The sequence below is a fragment of the Tursiops truncatus genome, chromosome 12, assembly GCF_011762595.2.
Source record: "Tursiops truncatus isolate mTurTru1 chromosome 12, mTurTru1.mat.Y, whole genome shotgun sequence".
Classification (NCBI taxonomy): Eukaryota; Metazoa; Chordata; class Mammalia; order Artiodactyla; family Delphinidae; genus Tursiops; species Tursiops truncatus.
This window is the reverse complement of record NC_047045.1, coordinates 17,797,860-17,813,762: the sequence shown is the minus strand read 5'-3', so window position 1 is coordinate 17,813,762 and position 15,903 is coordinate 17,797,860. Positions and strand designations below refer to the sequence as shown.

Below are 15,903 nucleotides of genomic sequence, written 5' to 3'. Positions count from 1 at the left end.
ATATATTCTCCTTTAGACATCATTCTGGTATTTTTGATATGTTTTCCTCTACTCATCCTTCTCTTATCTTATCTACTAACCTGAAAGTTATGTCCCTAAATTGGATCTCTGTGGGGAAAAAAAAAAAAGAGCACCCTAGCACTGAGGCAGAGTACCGTGGCCCAACAAGAAGAAACGGGAGTCCTTTAAAAAAAAATAAGCATTTCTCTCTAATTTTAAAAGAAATATATAGTGCTTGTTGGAAATTTTAAAATGAAAAAGTCTAAAAAGGAAAAAAAAAGTTCCTGAATCATATCCTTCAGCGTTAGCATTTAAGTGTCTTGCCTTCCGGAGTTTTCTCTGCATACACGCAGGGGAGAACTGTGGGGGGGGGGGGGGGGGCGGTGATGAAAAGAGAAGGCAGTTGGTTTTACAAAACTAGAATCATACTGTACATAATGTTAAATCCTGCTTTCTTCATTTATGTCATTAATAGTTTCTTATATCATTTAATAAGAATAGCTTATATTTATTGAGCATTTACACTGTGGTATCACTCTTGTAAGCACTTTATACATATTAACTCACTGAATCTTTTCAAGAGTCCCTAATATAAGTACTGTCATTATCTACCTTTGTCACACGAGCAAACTGAATCACAGAGAGATTTTAACAGTTCACAAAGCTCGTAATAGTGATAGAGACGGGATTCAAACTCAGATCTCACTCCAGAGTCTGTGACTTTTAACAATTATGCTGTTGTCTTCCATCACTTTGAAACATGATTTGTGATGCCTGTATGATATTCAATCATGAATAGTGTTGATTTTGCTTTTTTCCCTTAATGTTTTATTTTGGGGAACAGTTTCCCTGGCCATTAATGTGATTTGCAAACATAATATTTAATGACATACAAATAATATTCATTTGTATGACTATCTGTATGAAGTCTGAGGCTGTTTCCAGTTTTTAAGATGATAAACAGAGTCCCTCTCTGGGCCTGGGCATAAAGCATCTTTGGGACTAGGGTCTCCCTACCACAGCCATAACAAAGGGCCTTGTTTGAGGAATCTGTGCCAAAGGAAAAGAAGTTGCTTCACAGTTTACATGGACAGGAGATAATCGTGATAAACTGATTTCTGAAATATCAAGAGAAATTTGGTCATTCTGAACCACCTCCGAAGGGGCAAAGCACAAACCTTTTATGGCCTGCGTCCTGACTTCTCCACCATCCTGTTATCCTGGGTAAAAAGGTAGATAGAACAAATGACCAGGAAAACCAGAATGAAGGCAAAAAAATCCAGCGTTGCGAGTCCAGCAGAGTGCAGGCAGCTTCATGACAGAGAGATCTCATCTGTGGAGGAGTATCCATGGGGTTGCCCAGCAGTGGGAGAGGCATATCTTTTTTTTTTTTTTTTTTTTTTTGCGGTACGCGGGCCTCTCACTGTTGTGGCCTCTCCCGTTGCGGAGCACAGGCTCCGGACGCGCAGGCTCCGCGGCCATGGCTCCGCGGCCTGTGGGATCTTCCCAGACTGGGGCACGAACCCGTGTCCCCTGCATCGGCAGGCGGACTCTCAACCACTGCGCCACCAGGGAAGCCCGAGAGGCATATCTTGGTCTATACGAATGTGCGGAGCTGAAGCAGAAAGACAAAACTCTTGTCTTTGCTTAGCTACGTGGAAGTGGGGAATCGCAGGCCTGGTAGAAAGGAGTCCTATTTGCTTCTGGGCAGAACTTGGCCTCCTATTTGATGGGGACACCAGCCTATGAGATGATACCTACCATATTTGCAGAAATAATGGAGAAGAATCTTAAAGTTCTAAGAGTAAAAGCTCAGGTCTAGATCGCACCTAAGTCTTGGACTGAAGACCCAGAAATTGGATCTTTTTAAAGTGTGGCCAAATGACGTAATGAACATCTGGTCTTCTTGCAGATTCACTACAGAGGCAGCCTCAATGCAAGTAAAGTGCCGCTCGTATTTTTAGGAAGGGGATGTCCTTTGACCCTGGTGGTAATCTTATCAAGGTGTCTGCAAACATCAACTTCCTGAGGGCTGACATGGGAGGAGCTGCCGTGTGTTCAGCCATCGTGACTGCCACAAGCTCAGCTTGCCACTTAATGTAATAGGTTTGGCCCTCTTGGTGAACGTAACCTCAAGCCTAAGCCTTCAAGCCAGGAGATGTCATCAGAGCCAAGAATGGGGAGACCATACAAGTCAGTAACATTAATGCTGAGCCAAGGGTATTAGCTGGCGTTCTCTGTTATGTGTACATCTTCAATCCAAAGTTCATCAGCAATGTTTCCACCGACCTTAACAGGTGCCACAGACATAGCTTGGGGGTCGGGAGGAGGGACAGTTATCACTGGAATTTTTACCAGTTCATACTGGTGGCATACCAGAATACTTGAGGCCAGCATTGAAATGGAGGACCATGTCTGGGGGATGTCTCTATTTGAACGTTGTATAAGGCAGATTACAGATTGTCAGCTCATTGCTGTTAATAACAGTGGGCAATATAGGTCTGCAGGGTCATGTCCAGCCACAGCATACCTGAATGGGACACATTCTCCATGGGCTCATTTAGACATAGCAGGTGATGACCAGTAAAGATGAGATTCCATGTCTTAGGAAAAGCATGACCAAGAGGCCAACAAGGACTCCAGCAGAGTTCTTAGGTTCAGTCAAGACAAGGGTAAGGTTTAATTTAAATACTATGAAATTTCTACCTTAAATTGAACAGTTGAACTTCAAAACATTTTTAAATGGATCAAAAATTTTTAAAAGAAACAAGTGATGGCATTTTTTTAAAACACAGAATAAAATGAAATATGTTTGTCTTTTTAAAAATTTATGCAAAGATTCAGCAATTTTAAAAATAAAGCTCAGGGACTTCCCTGGTGGCGCAGTGGTTGAGAGTCTGCCTGCTGATGCAGGGGACATGGGTTCGTGCCCCAGTCCGGGAAGATCCCACATGCCGCATAGTGGCTGGGCCCGTGAGCCATGGCCGCTAAGCCTGAGCGTCCGGAGCCCGTGCTCTGCAACGGGAGAGGCCACAACAGTGAGAGGCCCACGTACCGCAAAAATAAAATAAATAAAAATTTTAAAAAAAAAAGCTAGTATCCTGCTGGGCAAGGATTTTTTTTAATGTATTCCATAAATGGTAATAAATTGTTTACAAGTTGCCTGATCACTTTTTAGATCATATAGTTGGATTGAGAGGCAAAATACATGTTCAAAATATGTTTTGAATCTGTGGTACTAGAGACTGTAAACAAACTAAAGTTACTCAGCAGTTTTCAGACACAATGAATTCAGCTTTTTGTACAAAAAATTAATTATGCTATAGAAACAATTCTTGTCCATAAGCCTTGGCTGAATCTCTAATCACTTCTGAAGTCAAAGGGTTATGAATATTTTTAATATTTTTTGTTTTGATACGTTTTGCCAAATCACTCTCCAGAAAGTTCACATCAGTTTACTTTTTCACCAAAATATACTGTTTTATCAATTAGTAGTGGTAAGCTATGCAAGAAAAAGTCTGTACCTTTTTTTGTTTTTATTACTGTACATCTTGTCAAGTACAGTGTCTCAGTGTACAGTTAGAGGCTCAGTAAATGTTTTGAATAAAGAGAGAAATGTGTTTAATGATGGCTGTCTTGGGGACTTTTTTTTTTTTTTATGTCTTTATTGGAATATAACTGCCTTACAGTGGTGTGTTAGTTTCTTTTAAGTATGTTCCCCCACCCCACCCCACCCCCACCTGGGTCTGGCTTTTCTTTATATGCTGTTTTTGCATATGCATGTTTCTACTTAAGAAAGAAATTAGCTTCTTTTCACTGCTTTACCTACTGTGAAATTACCAGGTATGCAGGGAAGGTGTAATTAGCCTACAAAGAACATTACAAAGCTTAATTTATGTTTTTACATTTGACTCCAGGCTTTGGCTGCACACAATTTTTTTCTGCATCTGGTCTGTGAATATGGTGAATTACCTGAAATTTTCAAACGTTAAACTTACTCTTGAGTTACTCTCAGTTTGGTCATGATCTGTAGTTTGCTCATCTTTTGTTTAGGGTCTGCATTTATATTCAGAGTTGAGATAAGCTTGTACTTTTCTTCGTTTATACTGTCTTTGTGGGGTTTTTGTGTCAAGGTTTTGATAGGCCCATAAAACGACTTGAAGAGAGAGTTTCTCCTTTTTCTGTTTCTGGAAGACTTTATAATAAGATTGAAATTACCTGTTTGGTAAAACTCATTTGTAAAGCTGGACCTGGTATTTCCCAAGTTAGAAAAATGTTTAAGTGCTGACTCAGCAGAAGTAAAGGTTTAGGATGATTCAGGCTTTCTATTTCTTCTTTAATCACTTTCAGTAATTTATATTTTCAAGATTTGTCTGTTTCATCTACATTTTCAGACTTTTGGTGAAAGTTGTTCAGAATATACCTTTTATGCCTGCTACAACTATTATTTAGTTGTTTTTTTAAATTAATTTTGGCTGCGTTGGTCTTCGTTGCTGCGCACGGGCTTTCTCGAGTTGCGGCGAGCAGGGGCTACTCTTCGTTGGGGTGCGTGGGCTTCTCATTGAGGTGGCTTCTCTTGTTGTGGAGCACGGGCTCTAGGAACGTGGGCTCAGTGGTTGTGGCTCACGGGCTCTAGAGCACAGGCTCAGTAGTTGTGGCACACAGGCTTAGTTGCCCCGTGGCATGTGGGATCTTCCCAGACCAGGGCTCGAACCTGTGTCCCCGTATTGGCAGGTGGATTCGTAACCACTGCGCCACCAGGGAAGCCCTATTATTTAGTCTTAATCACTAATCTTTCTTCAGCGATGTCCCATCTCATGTTTTGCCTTATCCATTAAATTTCTGATGTCAGTTTTTATATTTTGCATTTCCAGAAATGGTTTGTTTCTTTTTCTGATCTTCCCGAAGTTTTGAAAGTCTCATGTTCCCTAGGCATACTTTCGGTACTTCTTGTATTTCTTTAAACGTACTTGTTATATGTTCTTCCATAATTAAAATCCCTACAGCTTTGTGGGTCTGGCTCTGCACCTTGTTTCTGCTCAGCTGCTCACGTATCGGGTAACTGTACTGGCAAGCTCGCGCTCTCCTTGGAACTTTATCTGTGGGAGTTCTTTGAGGCCCGGGTGGAAAGTACGTTCCTGCAGAGAGGATTATTTGGGAGGCCCCGTAAACAGGGTGAATTCTAATCCCAAACAGGGTGAATTCTAACGCTCTAGCGTGGACCTGTGATCAGGATTTCTCAGGGGTGCCTTTCCCCCACCCCCCATGCCAGACTCTGCGTCAAGGCCGAAGCAGGCAAGTAGCCTCTGTTAGACCTGCGCGGTCTCCTAGGAGTTTCGACTCGCCCAGGAAACAACAAGAGTCGGAAGTTGATGCAAAACGCAAGAGGTTTATTGAAGGCCGGTGCACCGGAGTTCCTTGGTCCTCACGCAGGAGGTCGAAGAAGGAACCCCTTTTGGGCGCGAATATGTCAGTTTTATAGGTTCCCACTTCCCCGTATGTAAATTATAGATTTGGTTGTGTTTTCCTGCTGATTGGTCCCGGCTTAGGCTTGGACCAGAGAGGGAACTTGTCCCCAGCTTCCTGATTGGTCTTTGACAGATACCTTTTTTACATTTTGTTTATCTCCCTCCTTCTCGGAAGGGGGCCGGACATCCTGGAAATTCACCCATCATTAGCTGGAACAATGTCCCTCGAGTCCCACACCTCACCCACAGTCTACCTCTAGAATGTGGATATTTTCCCCCAATTTGTTCACTGTGGGGTGGGGCAGGAATCTCCGGCGTCTCTGATCCAACCTTCTATTTTTCAGGGCCCCAGGCTTGTCCTAGGACCCCCCAAATTCTACAGGTTAAAGCTCCTACTCTAGTCGAGACCTTCAAGGATAGGCAGAGGTCTCTGGGAAACTCTTTCTTCCGCCCTGGCTTACCAAGAGGTGCAGGATTCTTTTCCCACCGGAGGGTTCAATTATTCTCCTGACAATTTAGCTGTGGGCTCTAAAGATTTAAAAAATATTTATTCAGCATTTTTAGTCTTTTATATTGAGAGGGCTGCTTCCGACATCAAGTCTACCATATTGGAAGAAGTGGGAGTTCGATCTTTTGTTTTCCTAAAAGACAAATAAATGTTTTAAAGTTTTAAATCCTATGTAGTAACTTCTTGAGAAGTTACACTCATTGGTCAACCTAATTTTCTAGATCACAGCCCAAAGCAGGGAAATATGTTAAAAGTAGCAGTAGCTTCCATTTTGAGTCTTTTAAGAATGCAAAGGACTCAGTGTGAAGTGCCTTACAGGGTTGATCTCATTTAATCCACCATCACCATTCTATGAGAGAACTACTGTCATTCACATGGTAAAGAGGACACCTATGCTTAGAGGTTCCCGTGACTTGCCTGAGGCCACAGAACTAATAGGTAATTCATAATATTGACTTTGGATCGTCAGGCAAAGGTTAAATTGTGCCTGATGAAATCTTTTTAGGCTTGGTGCATTGCTGTTTTTAAGGGCAGCAAAATGTGTAATATATCTTCAATTGTGTTATCACAGATCAGCATGCTGTTACCATACTAAACAGAGAAGCTTATCAAAGGAGCACTGCAGGCAATTTACCTTGCCTTCTTAACTACTTTGCCTCCTCTGGGAAAAACTACTCTTAGAATTCCTCCTAAGGATTCTCTGGATATCAAATCCCAAAATGCATCTGTCAGCCTGGATGAGAAGGGAAAACTTTGGCGAAGGACTCTAGAGATTAGTTGCTAGACGCGGATCCCCTTTCTTCCATAATTCATCCCAAAACGCTTCTCTCCCATGACTCCAGCCAACTGTGTGGTATTTGGTTATAGTGTTAATATATAGTAGTTCTCTCTGTGAGTATGTTTTTTTAAAAATTTATATACTTGTTTTTTTAGCAGTTGAGCCTTAATGTTAGGAATCAGACTTGGAAAATGAGACTTTTCTTAGTAATTTCATATGGTGATGTTTGAAGTACTCTTTTCTCAGATAGTGAATGTTTATAGTGAACTTTTGTGTGTGAGACGTTGCTTCCTGTTTGCCATTTTGGGGATAGACGTTGAAACTACAGTGTCTGCTTGTTCTTCTCAGGCAAGTTTTCTCTCTCCTAAAGTAATCAGTCGATTGATTCCCTTACAAGTAACCAATCTTTATCAGTCCAAGAAAATCAAGGGAAAAGATTCCTGGCAAGACACTCTGCCCAAATCCAGAAGAATGGTTTCCCTGGGGTTTTGACTCCCTCTGTGCCAGGCTAGTCATTGAGACCCGTGCTGCTGCCTCTGGGACCTCCACTAAGGACCTTGACCTTAGAATCATCTGCCCTCCTAGATCCTGACACTTGTACAGCCAGGAACTATATGAAGAGCAGGAGTCGCCACCACTTTGGAACTTAACCCACCCCCTCCCCTGACTTGCATCTTAAGAATTCTACTTTCTCCTTGTGGGGCTGCCCACTCCCCTGGCCTCTGGAAGCGTGAGCCTCAAGGGGGAGTAAGGAAGGTCCAGAGTCATGCTCACTAGGGTCTCTCTGCTCTGTCTATGCATGAGGGAAGTCGAGGAGAGTGAAAACTATCTTATAATTCTTTCACGAATGAATCCATAGCAGCAAAGACAGTGCACTGGTTTATATCTCGTTACACCCAACCTTATGCTTCCGTGGAACTTCAGCTAAGCTAAACTAGGAATCTGTTCTGGAAGATGCTTTGGTCTTCTTTTGAACTTTTTCATCACATAAACTCAGGTGTGTTTCTTCATACCTGATGCCATCATTTTCTCATTTGTAAAGTGACTTTTAAAAACCTTGTAACCATAGCAGTTCAGTCATGCATATAACCAGCAGAAAAAGTTTGGATTTGTGGAGGGTTTGTTGTTTTCTTAAGGATGCTACAGTAAAAGCCTTTAAGGTATATTAATGTAGAACATCATTAGATGTTATACTTAGATATCAGTAAAATTTCTGCAGAAATGTCTGAATACTTTATGAGCTTTGCTGTATTTCATAATTAACTAAGATATCAAATACTACGTATTTAAGACACGGAATCTCGGAAATGATAGGACTTAGGAGTCGAGATGCAGTTTTAAGCATGGGCTTAGAAATCAGACAGGTGTGGTGTGAAAGTTCAACCCCTCCACATGCTGACTATAGGACCCCCCTTAGCCTCTGTCTCTTCATCTATATATTAATAGTATTACTTTATGGGTATTGTAATTATAAAGTCAATGAGTATATGAGAAGTACTTGGAAAAAAATAAATGCTGAATAAACGGTTGTTACGTTTATCCCTGGGACTATTCCCTCTGTTTCTAATTCTACACATGGACTTCTGTTACTCTCGGAGACGCGGCCCCTTATCTCCCAGCCCAGTGCTCTGTTGTCTGTACCACTCTGGTTCTACAAGCCACGTTATAAACCTGATATTAGGTACTGTAAAGGATCCCACAGAAGACAATAAGATTAACTCCTGCGTTTTCATCGCTTCCTGCTCTGGCTGCTGTCACTTAGTATGACAGCTGCTTAAATGTACTTCCAAGGTTTCCAGTGAGATGATAAATTCCTTGAAAACAGGAACATCATCTTATACTTGTGTGATATAATTCACAATGCCCGGAACATTGCTGGGTGTCTGCCCAGCTATTCAATGAGAGAATAGCTTTAAAAATTCTAATTCTAGGGGAGGGGCCATATGGAGTAGTAGAAATGGTTGGACTTGGGGAGAATGGGAGAGAGAGAGTGAACCAGCTGATTGCTAAGTACCCCTCCAACCCCAGGCTCTGCCAGCCTTCATCAACACATGAAGTCAGGGGGTAAAACCAGAAGAAGAGAAACATCAAACCTCAAATATAAAAACGTCTTCCGGGTGGTCAGTTTTCAGTATGATACTTATTTTTGAAGTCATATATTTGTACTCGAATATCGTAGAAACTCACACAGGCCCAGACGGTGATCCTGGTGTTTATAACTGAATCTTTAAGAGTGATTGCTTGCCACAATATTCCTGCTAGCTGCTGCTAATGTTATAACTATTTTGTTGTGATCTCCTGTAATCTGCTCTTGCCCTATTATAGCTTAAGGTTAATGCAACACAAGCAACATTATCTAGACTTGTGTCTTAGGGGCATGAAGTTCTAATCTGGGGTGAAAATGACCAAATATATTGCTTTCTAAACATTATTGCTTTTTACTAGCTCTCATTTTTCCCCATCCATAATTCAAGTTAATGAACATGCTATAAAACTTAAAACTTCTTGTTTGTAAATATATGCCCTCAACTCTTTATTGTCTGAGAAAAATGGAGGGGAGAGAATTTCTCTGGTGATAAAAAAAGAAAAAGGTGGACAATCCCTCAGGGATTCTGATGCATCTATAGCAGCACCTAGGCCTTTGGGACGCAGATCAGCCTGTGAGATGCCAGAGAAACAGAAAAAGTAATTTCCATTATCCTCTCAGAATGAGAAAAGGTGGACTCAGGCTCTTTTTTTCTAGCCACTTGCGATGCCTGGCCCTTATTTTCTTGCCGCCGGCAGGAACTCATGAAGATGTTGAGAAGGCAAGAGGTATCTATCATCTTGATTGTTAAACATGAGAGTAAAAGAACAGCAACAGAGACAGTCAGGAGAAGGGGCGCTCTTGGCAGAATGCTGTAAATTATTATGGACAGGAGCTCACACCTTCGCTGAGATTTTATAGGCGTGCTGTAACAGTGGTTTTCAGTCTCCCTCCTCCCAGCAGCAGAAGGCTTTCTTTCAGCAAACTGAGCAGGACGTGAATTTCGAAAGAAGGTAGGAGGTAAAGCCACACTGCTTGACGCCAAGGTGGACGGCGGAGTCTGCTCTGCCAGCCAGCTTCTCCCTACCCCTCCCGCACCCCCCAGGTCCGCACTGGAAGCACCCTACCTGCAGAGCGTGGAAACACTGGGCTCACCACTCTCTTCTCTGCCCAGTCCACTCGCTTAACTTTGTTTTGCTCGCTGGCACCTTTGAGAGCGTGTTAAAGCTTCTTACCCTATTCCTAGAAAAATGTCCATCCACGTATAATTCTGCCTGCAATCTCAGGGCATTCACGGACCACTCCACCACCATCACTGGGCACTTAAAGTAAATCCCACCAGTCCAGACTTACCCAGTCAGACTGCATCTTTTTCATGCTAAGTGAAGACAATAGCAACAAACAGAGACAAAATAGGATAACCTCAACCACCTAAACACACTACACCCAAATCATTTGAAATTCTGTTTGGAATGAAACTGTAAGAAACCTAGTCTAGTTGTAGGTCTGCAGCGATGAGCTGGGTTGCCTTCAACACATCTTATAAGACTTCTTTGGGCCTCAGTTTCTTTAGCTCTAAAAGGATGGGGTTTGACTGAATGATTTTTGAGATCTCTTCCAGCTCTAGTGTTCTATAGTTTTGTGAGCCAAATTGAGGCGAACACATGAAATCGATAGGCCTCTCCGCAAGCGAGCATCAGTTTCTGTTGTTAAGTTTGGATCATTAAGTCCCTTATTTATTTATTTTTTTTAGTCCAGTTATCTCTGTGTCCTTCTTTACCTCTTCTGTCATCTCCATCACAAACAAAAAGAAAATTGATTTATTTTCTTCCCTTTCTTTTTTTTTTTTTTTTTTGCGGTACGGGCCTCTCACTGTTGTGGCCCCTCCCGTTGTGGAGCACAGGCTCCAGACGCGCAGGCTCAGCGGCCATGGCTCACGGGCCCAGCCGCTCCGCGGCATGTGGGATCTTCCCGGACTGGGGCACGAACCCGCGTCCCCTGCATCGTTAGGCGGACTCTCAACCACTGCGCCACCGGGGAAGCCCCCTCTTCCTTTTCTTTGACTCATGTAAAGTGGTCAGCTACTTCCCTGAGTTAAGCTATCTCTCAATAAGTTTGGGCTAGATAGAGGAAAAGATCGTGGTGAAAGGGAGGGGTCAGTGACTGGGGTGCTGATGCAGAAAGGCATTCGTGGAGATAATGAGTAATTGGGGTACGTAGGTGCCCAACTCAGAGAAGTGGGGTGGGGCTAGGACGAGGGAGACCCTAATTTTCAACCTGTCTTCTCTGCCTCCTTGAAATTAGCCCTGTCATCCTCCCTCTGAGAAAAAAAGAATGCCTTGATTTAGGGCTGTCATGTCTGCCCTGCTGTAAACTCCAGTCATAATGATGCTGCTAAAACTGTAATGTATGGAGCATCGACTTTGCGACAGGCACAGTAATAGAAGCCTTGTGGATTTTATCTCAGTCAATCGTAAGAACCACTCTTTGGAAACTGGTGCAGCTGGTCCTGTTTTTCACAGGAGGAAACTGAGGCTCAGAGAGGCTAAGTCAAAGCCAGACAAGCAGCAAACCACAGAGCAAGGCCTGGTTGCCTTTCTCCCACTGTGGTCCAAGCCCACTGGGCTGCCAGTTATTAACTAGTGAAACAGTCATGGGTTTTACAGAGTGCTGTAAAACCACATCTGCCTCAGTGAATCTGCCTGCAGGCAGGTTTACTATTACCGTGCCGCCTCATTTTCTGCAAGTACATACAATTTATGAGATAATTTTTGAAGTGAGCGGCTTGCCTAGAATAGGGGATAACCGTCGACATGCTTTTCAGGATAAAAAAGATTTCTTTTTGTTCTTTTGCTTTTTTAAAATTCATCACCCTGCCTGGCACATTGGAGGAGCCCAGTGAACATGGGGAACAGAGACGACATGGATGTGTGCATGAATGAAGAGCAGGTCATTCTCCAAAGTTTAAATGAACTGATTTCGCATTGGTGAATCCAGAAAGCAAAACTTTGGCATTCCACAGCGGCATGGCTTTATTGTCTATATTGCATGAACAAAATATCATATAACTTTGCACATAACCCTCTAAAGCTCTTGATAGGTTTTTTTTTTATATTCCATTTCCTAAATCCCTTTGTGCAGTTACAAGTAAAGTATTGCACCACTTTCACTGGAAAAAGGACTAATTTCACATTGTAATGATTGCACCTGCTCTGTGACAAAAACCTTGATTTTTTCTAAAAAGCCATTTTCCAACTTAATAGCGCAAGGAAGGAGACTGTCCCTAGGGGAACCGTGACACAACTTTAAAATTTACTCATTGTACAGTTGTCCTTCAGCTCTGAAATGGGGGCAAAATAAGGATGAAGGTGGAAGGAAAAACCATAGAATAACTGAAGGTTATTAATAGCGCGAAGGTCATTAATGACACTGAGGGGGTAAAAATGATAAAGCGAACACAGAAAATCATATTCTGTGAAAAATGAAATAGGATTGCTCTGAGCAAGAAGAAAGTAAGGGGGAGAAAAAGGACAGAGGAAAGCTTTTTAGTGCATTTTGGGGGGGCGGGGAGGAAGGACTGTACGAAATGAGTAACTCTGAATTGGAGCCAGAGAATGGGTTCTAGCCCTTACCAGAACTTCAGAGCACATCCCTTTAAAGACAGGTAAAAATACAACAACATGGTGAATATAACAAAAACGAGGCAGACTCACAGATACAGAGAACAAACTAGTGGTTACCAGTGGGGGGAGGGGTGATATAGGGGGAGGGGATTAACAGGTACAAACTATTCTGTATAAAATAAGCTACACGGATATATTTACAACACAGGGAATATAGCCAATATTTTATAATAACTATAAATGGGATATAGCCTTTAAAAATTGTGAGTCAGTATATTGTACACCTGCAACTTTCATAATATTGTACATCATCTATACTTCAATTAAAAAAAAAAAAAGAAAAAAGGTAGGTTGATAAGACCACAGAGTTAGCAGAGAAGCCTGGTGTCCTAGAGACAGTTTGTCCGTGCCCCAGGAAGAAAGTCCACCGTCAGTTAGTCCGAACACACGTGCCTGATGGTCAGGAGACACAGCATTAGCCAGGGAGAAGCTGCTGGTACAGGAAGCAGGTTGAGCCTTTCTGAGGGATGGCAGGACAAAGCTTTAGATGAGGTGCGTTTCAGCCCCTCTGATGAGGTTTCCTGAGATCACACAGTACTTGCGAATGTCATGGTTCCCCTTCTTGCTACTGTCTACCTCTTTTCTCTACCTCCTTCATCCTCACTGAGAAAGGCATTCATTATTCAGAAGGCAGTAGCACTAGTGAAATGCACATAACTCACGTTGTTTTTGGAAAGTCTGAATGGTTGAGTTTAAATAGAAGTCTCAGAAGAAATAAAATGTCCCACATGGGGGCTGTATGCGGAGTTGAAAAGGTTTCTGTGTGAAATGCTGTAACCGTTAGCCTCTGTGCTTCTGGACTGCCTAGCTCAGACTCCGGATGAGTGTGCTGGTTTATGATGATCGGTTTTATTTTCCTATCATTGGAAATAAAACAACAAAACCCAGTGGCTGCCTGAAATGCTTGAGCTCTGGTTATTCAATGTAGCAGCAGTATTCTGGTAATGGGGCTTTTCGCTGTGTCCCCAAATACTGCACTTCCAAGCCTCGTTCTGGTCCTGTTACCATGGAGGGAGGTGATTAGCGAGTACAGTAAACCAACGATTAAGTCTTGCATTGAGATGAAAAATGAAAAGATTGTGTCACAAAACCCATTCAGTGTCCACTCGGGTTCCTTTGCCAAAGGCTCTTGCTGTGACCTACTTCTGCAGGTAAGAAAAATGATCTTGCCATCCTTCTATGACATGGCTATGGTGAACTGTTCCCAAGTGCCTTGGTGTAGGTGGCCTTGTGAGGATAAGCATTAATTATTTTAAACCGCTGATGCATCCCCTCTTGTGTCTATATTTGTCTTCTAAGAGTGCATCATCACTAATTAGAGGTGATCTTGTGGGATTAGATCTTTCGAGTTAGACGAGGATGACACAAAATGTGCATGGAAAGCAAACCCATGTAAGCTTGGTGAGCCACGAGCGTTGTTTTTTGTTTGTCTTAATTTTATTGGAGTAGAGTGGATTTACAATGTTGTATTAGTTTCTTCTGTACAGCAAAGTGAATCAGTTATACATATACATATATCCACTCTGTTTTAGATTCTTTTCCCATGTAGGTCATTACAGAGTATGGAGAAGGGTTCCCTGTGCTATACAGTCGGGCCTCATGGTCATTGTTAAGACCCAGACGGTGCCTCAGTGTTCAGAATCACACTTGGAACACTTTCACCTTGTCAATGTCACCACCCGACCGAGTTTCTACATTTTAAATCACTTGGTGATTGACGTTGTCTTTAAGTTTGTGTTTTCATCATGAAAATGGTTATCACCCCATTCTAATTCTTGGATTCTTACGTTACCCCAACAAGCAACTTTTGTAGGAAGCAAAATCACTACGGAATCCCCAGGCCCCTACCTTCTGAGAGTTACCTCTTCACAGAGCTGGGAAGGGCAGTGAGGGTCTCTGCCCCTCGGTCTCAACCTTGAGGCTGTGAAGCAGTGCTGGGCAAAGCTGTAAGCAATGTTTTCTAAGCCAAGTCCCATTTCGGCCAGGGTGAGGCTTTGCCCAGTAGCATGGAAGTGTTAGAGTTGAAAATATCAAAATTCCCACTCTGTTTTTAGCTCCATCCTATTAAACATTTTTTTTTTGACACCTCCATAGAAAAGAACTTAGCCTGGAATCTAGTTACATAACTCATTAATTCAATCATTTATTCATTTCAGCCAACAAATATTTATTGAAAGCCTCCCGCGTGCAAGACCCCATGGAGGGATAGACAGAAATTTAGATAAGACATTACCATCCCACATTGCAGGTTTGCCTTTTATGGGGTGGAGGGTGGGTGGATAAAAATGGTTTTTACTGGGAAAACGAACACCAAGTGTCAGCAAGAAGAGGCATGTGGTCCTCCCCCGTCTCCCTCCCCGCCCCCACCCCCAGTGTCCCTGTGCATGGGCAAGGGCTGTTGAACATTCCATGGAGCTGTGTTGCATGCAAGGTTTGGGAATTAAACATCACTGGGGCTTTGTCTCTTTTGTGAATCCCGCCCTACGAAGTAGCTCCCTGGAATCAGCAGTTCAAGTATTGAATGGATGATGGTAAAGCTGGAGTATTTGAATACGTCAGAGATGGTGGCCAAAGTGTAAAGGTGCCTTTCTTGTCCACCACCTACCACGTCTAAAACTCTCTTTAGATGTGCGTCTAAAACACATCCAATTTCACTCCCCTGCCGGGCAGCAGATGTGCCCACAGGAACCAGGGCTCAGTGTGAGGTTGTCAGGTTTCCAAAAGAATTTAGCTAATGGGCTTTATTGCTCAGAGAGCTCGCCTCCTGGAGAATCAACGCGAAGGTTAGAGACAAGCACAGAATTTCAGGCTTCTGAGAGTGAGCGAGGGATACAGTCTTTGAGGGCGGTTTTTACAACTTGGGAGTTCCCGTTCGCCCGGCCAGAAGTCGAAGCAGCTACTTCCTCCTGCATAAAGGGAAGGGAAGTAGACGTGCATGCTTGTGTTAAAAGTCAGTTAATTCAAACTTGAGGGAAAAGTTCTTGGTCTGGGAGAAGGCCAGAATGTTGAAGGAGCTCTGCAGCATCTCCACCAGAGGCATTTCTGAGTAATCTGTCTCTTGATTGGCTTAGGGCTGCCTCCAGACTTCAGTGTAAAATGTATTCTGGGTGCTACTGTAAGCAGTAGGGAATGAAACTCACTGGCACGAAGGCTAATTGTATACAGTTCAGACTCCCCCCGAGGGAAAAAATGTTTTTGAAATTCAGCTTTAGTAACCTGAGTCATGAGCTACTTGTTTTCTACAAACATCAGAGGTAACAGCACCCGTACCATAAACTAGTTTACGGCATAGCGTTTCCGGATCCATTTCTTTTTCCACTTAAGCACAACTTTTTACTTTGTACCAGAAATTTCCTGAGATTCAGGGAGAACCGTGGAAATCAGCTGGCAGCTTGTTACAGTGACCTGTGCGATGGCGGGAAGCCCTCACCCAGCTCCAC

The 15,903-nt window shown here is 42.8% G+C and overlaps 1 protein-coding gene and 1 pseudogene across 4 annotated transcripts in view; both read left to right on the top strand.

The window, feature by feature from the left end:
* Positions 1-15,903, top strand: part of UBE3D (ubiquitin protein ligase E3D) — a 343,799-nt gene that overhangs the window by 137,689 nt on the left and 190,207 nt on the right. The gene's annotated exons all lie outside the window — the stretch shown is intronic.
* Positions 467-4,653, top strand: LOC141275992 (cytosol aminopeptidase pseudogene; annotated as a pseudogene).